At 38.5% G+C, this 5965-nt stretch overlaps 1 long non-coding RNA gene across 1 annotated transcript; it reads right to left on the bottom strand.

The window, feature by feature from the left end:
• Positions 1 to 744: 744 nt before the first annotated feature.
• LOC143856900 (uncharacterized) lies at positions 745 to 1357 on the bottom strand. Its single transcript, XR_013238423.1, has 3 exons — positions 1321 to 1357; positions 1161 to 1231; positions 745 to 877 (listed from the first exon to the last, which is right to left on the bottom strand). It is a non-coding gene; the product is annotated as an uncharacterized LOC143856900 (long non-coding RNA).
• Positions 1358 to 5965: the final 4608 nt, after the last annotated feature.

Genomic DNA, 5965 nt, shown 5'->3' with positions numbered 1-5965 from the left:
TCCAACACTGTAGAGAAAATCATCATCCTCCGTCCGCGATTATTTCATGGTCTCACTCACCAGTGCTAGAGGCTGGATTATCGGAGGTGCCAGACCTTTGATCGCTTCTAGGGCTGTCATCATCGCCACGACCCGATTTATCACTGTCTCCTCATAAGGGCCTAAAATAGCATTGACATGACCATTCACTTATGTTGATATTCAACTATAAAAAGGATGACATGAGTGACTTCTCATGTGCGCTACTCTGATCCTAACCAAACAACTCCTCATTAACATTTGATACCTACCTCAAATGATCTCATGGGTACAAAATCCAAAGGTGACACAGTCGCAACTATCTCATACTTAGCATGTAATGGGGACTGAAACATAGACTGAATTGTGCTAAAATTGGGATTTAAAAAAAATAGACTTGTACTGTGCGTAACAAGGGCTGAATCAGTGCAAAACATGGGCTGAATCAAAGGACTGAATTGTGAAAGAACTGGGACTGATTCGGGGGGTGAACTATGGACAGAATTGTGCTAAAAACTAAGGCTGAATCCAAGGACAGAATTGTGCTAAAAACTAAGGCTGAATCCAAGGACAGAATTGTGCTAAAACAGTGAGTATATCTATGGGCTGAAATGTGCTAGCAGGGAGCATATTCATGGGCTGAAATGATAGTAGCAGGGCTGATTTGTGGGTTCAAAATGTGCAGATGCTTTAGCTCTTAGCATGACAAATAGAAGAAAAGTATGACCTCAGGTAATTCTCTCAAAATAGCTTCCTCTGCAGATGCTTTAGCTCTTAGCATTCTTGATGGAGATGATGAAGATGCACCTAAGCAAGAAACTTGTATAAATCTCATGATGCCGCCATGTTCTTTGGCGATCTGGATGTGTAAGCAAGAAAGTCCAGTTATATAATTAAATTGAAAAAATGCAACCAAACAGCAGATTGGATCATGCCCATTGTGGAAGATGATAAATGGATATGCTATGCCACAGTCAAAGCTACAAAGATCATCCAGTTCAAAAATAAATAAATCAATAAACATCATGAATTGCTAAAGGATGCCTTAGAAACCTCTATACATGAAAATTGACACTTATATTATTCAATAGATAAAAAGGCATGAATGTGAATATAAAAGTGAGACCTGAGATTTTACCAACCATTGCAAGCTGTTCTGCCATAGCATGGTTCACTTCCTCAAAACTATAGTTTCTTGTCTCATACTCCCGTCCTGCCAGCACAAATTGTTTATGTTTATCAGCATGATATATCCCCCAAAAAATAGCTCAAAAAGAGCAAATCCTACATAAGAATACAAACCAATAAGATTAAGAACAACATTTGCCTTTGCCATCACTGCCTTGATTGAATTTTCATCTCTTGGGTTGTATTTCATCGGTACTATCTGAATGCATTAGATATCACAACATCAAAAGATAACCTAAAGGAAATAACATGAATTAAAAGAAGAAGAAAAAAAGAGTACAACCCGTGTCCCATGTACATCCATTTATACAACCAGCAATTCCAAGCTGGAAAAGACTCTTCCTAAATAATTGATTACCGCTCCTTCTCTAGTTCTATTTGCAGCTCTGCAACATTGAGACTGCTTCTCTGAACTTTGGATTGTGATACATCCAAAGATTGCCTTAGCTCCTGAGATACTTTCTGTACATCCAATAGTCTACTTCTAGTACTCTCCAAAGCCACTGAACTCTGTCGCCCATCATCTGTAAGTTTTCCAACCTGCTCTGACCACATTTTCAGCTGCAAAAGAAAGTAAATGGCTCACACACACAAAATAAATTGATTGTCTATCAGTGGTATTTCGTGCCAATAGTTGCATTAGAATGACCCATAAAGACCAGTGAGTAGCCACACATAAACCAAACAATAGTATATGATCGTGCAACAAAGATATCTGGATATCTAAAGCTGTAGTGAATGATCAAATAAATTAGAAGTTCAGTGACCCTGGCAAGGGGAATGGATACAGGAAAGGTGAAGTGGGCACAACTTCAGTCACATGCTAGGCTGAACTAACTGGGATTGTTGCCACTCCAAGTTGTGCTCATCAAGAGAAGACTTAAGACTTTGAACGTGGGCCCATGCTTTATATTCCAAGTCCCTAGCGTCAATGACATCCCTGCAGATGGAAAAGATATCAAAGCAGAAATTATGGCATCAATTTATATCAGAAATGAAGTGAACACTTCACAGTTCACATTGACTAAACCATCTCTTTCAAGTATGACATCATAGGCTGAATTAACAGTGCCTGTTTGGCAAAACCATCACACAATGAAGAGAACAACTAAAGTATGTATAGGGAAATCAAGTTAAATTCATCAAAGTTCCATGCTCTAAAAGTCATCTGTTACATGTCATGATGGAACTCGTAGTTCCCTGCCTACACATCTCCTCTCCTCCATCTCAACATTACCTCCTTCAACAATCCACCATCAGCCTCCTCTCCTCCATCTCAACATCACCTCCTTCAACAATCCACCATCAGCCCCCTCTCCAATACATCCCAACAACCATCATCTCTATATAAAGGTTGAGATTGACTGTAATGATGCACTACTTCAAACTTAGAAATGAAATATAAAGGTTCATACATCAACCATAGAAATGGAATAAGACAAAGGGACTGAAGTGCTTCGTGTTTGGTTAAGTACATCAAAACCCCATACAAAAAGTTACCAAAATCCATGCATGTACTAAAGAACAGAAATAGAAAAGACACAAGAAACTGGCTTAAGTGCTTCCTGTTCGTTTGACCTGCAAAAAAAATATTTTAGAATAAGTGACAGATTCAACAAAGTCGAAATAAATTTATTAATAAATAAAAATATCATATACTTACAAAGGAAGAAACCCATGGCACATGTCCTCCTGCGTCGTCCTGATGGTCTTATTAGAGGTTCAGTACCCACCATTGCAACCCTGATACTAACCAGAGAGAATCCATCTCCCATTGGTTTGCCATCAACTAGAGTCATCGGATCATCACTCACAAGAAGTCCCTTGGCCACTTCAAGCCCCGATTCTTTCATGCTCATCAAAATAACCTTAGCAACATTAAAGAAATGAAGCCAAGTACATTTATACTCCAAAATTATAATAGTAAAGAAAACACATGATTAATTGGATGAAAACGTAAAAACCATTTATACCTCAGGGCGGGAGCGATCTATATTGATACTAGAGGGGGACGAAGCATCCATTCGTGTAGGTGTCCCCTCAGCGGGAGCCTTAAATATTTTAAGGTAGATCCATCATTCAAAAGCATCATATCACATATTTATAACTATCTCCTAACGAACAAAATTCAAATTTTACCTGGCTGCGCATGTAAGTTGATATGAAATCATCAATCTTTTGGGTAATAGCCTCCTTAAACTGGCTATTCTCCTCCCTAAGTTGTTCAATTACATCTCTTTGTTGTTCGATCTGTGTACAGTAATTCATGCGACTTGAGGATGACCCAAATGTGTTAGTCAAGTTTGCACCATATCCCATCATCCGCACTCGGCCACGCCTTTCTGATCCCACACACTGGGCAAAGCCGTCGTCCCTAGCAACAATGCCGGTAGTGGTAGCCTCTGGATGTTGTGTCTCATACTCTTTAAATTTGTTCTGAAAGTAAAATAAAGATAACTTATAAGAAAACTACCCAGTTAAACCAAGAAATATATAAATATAAACATTTTATACCCTAACATACCATCAGTTCCTCTGAGGCTGGATCAACAGGCTTCCCATTCTTCTTCGTATGAGTACGCTTAAACATTTCGATGCGGCTAAGATTCCCACCCGCCTCACTATGTATCATTGCGAAACTCTTACTTCCCGCAGTATGCATACTTTTTTGTTTGGACCTATTAGCCTTATTGGTTTTACTCAGCTCCTGCAATTTAGAATTAATATAATATAAATTATAAATCTCGAGCTTGAATGAAATCACAGGAAAACCAAAACAATAATATCACATCTTACCTGACCTAGCGGGGAACGCCAATGGATGCAAAGTTTCGTCCACTGCGATTGTTCTACTCTCGGCTCTGTGCATGGCATATTTTCATCGAAGTACTGTTTTTTTATCTTACACTTCCAATTTTTCCATTTCAGACCGATATTACTAATCACCCAACTCTTATGTATCTCATGAACATCGTAAGTTTGCTAAAAGGTCATGTAAAATGTTAATAATATGATGGAATTAAAATGAATGCAATAAGAAAATCTAACATAAATTCCATTTTCATCGTACCTGAACAATATCCCACACATCTTCTTTGTTTTCATTCGGCATTTGTCTCCAATCAAGATAGTCAATGGACAACTTAGGACCAATTCTCGCAACAGAGCCTAGGAAACTCGTGAATTTTTTCCCTGTTTTACCTATAGGCTGGCTCAGCCCATTGAACTTCACTCTCTTCTTCGGGCCTTGTTTTCCCCACGTATCTTTGCAATAAGTCGGACCCCGAGTCCTCCTCGACGAGGAGGGAACATCTTGTGTCTCTGAGGGCTGGGAGTGTGACAGCTCATCCAAGTGCTGAGCCAGGTCATCTTGGTAGTGATCCTGAGCATCATCAGATGAATCTTGATCCTGTAACTGTGACGATGGCCTCAAGAGATTTTGTCGTGTCATCTCTAATTACCTGCACAAGATTATCAATTGAGATTAGTATTTAAATTAAAAAACATACAACTAGTGTAAAAAAAGATAACAATTTCACAATTTAAAAGTGGGTCAAATAACAATGAGAGAACAAAATTATAGAAATAACAACAATGAATAATAATTTAAAATGTTGATGGTATGAATAATAATATAACAAGTCCCTAGGTTAATGCATCAAATAAACAAACTAACCTACTCGTGAGGCTAATGCATCAAATGAAAAAAAATACTACAATAATAAGCATGAAAGGGCCAATTGTAGATATTCTAGTGGATGCTCCTTCATGAAACTAACAGCCAATTGAAAATAATAATTTACAGTTTTGCCAACTAAATAAAATTGATAGAGTGTAGTGACAATACTCTAGATCATCCATGTCAACATTAGCATCGTCAGTATCATCTTCGTCACTACCATCTGATTCACTATCACATTCTTCGTCATCATCTTGAATTTTCTGGGTCAAGGTTTCCAACGGTTCATCAAATATTGTCCCAACTATATCTGTCCGTTCCCATCTACCAATGTCTTCCAAATTTTGGATTTCCACTGCCTCGGTCTGGACATATGCTTCCTCATTTTCCCCACCCACGTCATACAAGTCCCTAGGTTTCGTCTTCACAACCACGTGCCAATCTTTTTTGCTGGGGTGATCTTGCACGTAGAATACCTGCTCAGCTTGAGATGCAAATACAAAAGGCTCATCTTTATACATTTGTCGTGCCATATTTACAACCGTATAGCCGAACTCATCTATTTTCATTCCCCTGTCCGGTGTCAGAACATCAAACCAATCACACTTGAAAAGTAATGCCTTCAGTCTTCCGTAATAGTTAAGTTCCAAGATATCTATCAAAACACCGTAATAACTAACATCTCCTTCCATTGGATTCCGATCCCTAGAGCTTGAAAAACTTCTTGTACTTGCAGTGACAACAACCCCGCTATTTTGTGTTTTTCTTAACCGTTCGCGACTTTTCGTGTGAAAGCGGAAACCTTTACTAATAAACCCTTTGTATTTCGTAACGACGGTCGATGGACCTCCGGCTAACCATCTAAGCTTTTCTGATAGCTGCTCACTTCTTGAACGATGCAACTCTTGAACCTATTTAGAATTTGATCGTTCAATTACAAAGATCAACATTTTTGCTAAATAAACTTGAAGATTTGCGTATGGTTCATAACAAACTTACATGTGTGCGGAACCAAGTTGGAAATTTTTTGTTGTGAATGTTTTCTATAACCCTTGGTCTACCACGAGGATGCTGCGTTTG

Source organism: Tasmannia lanceolata, unplaced genomic scaffold (genome assembly GCF_043159265.1).
Source record: "Tasmannia lanceolata isolate RefF3 unplaced genomic scaffold, GAP_Taslan_0.1 ptg000024l, whole genome shotgun sequence".
Taxonomy (NCBI): Eukaryota; Viridiplantae; Streptophyta; class Magnoliopsida; order Canellales; family Winteraceae; genus Tasmannia; species Tasmannia lanceolata.
The sequence above is the reverse complement of the archived record's forward strand: the minus strand, read 5'-3'. Positions and strand labels throughout refer to the sequence as shown.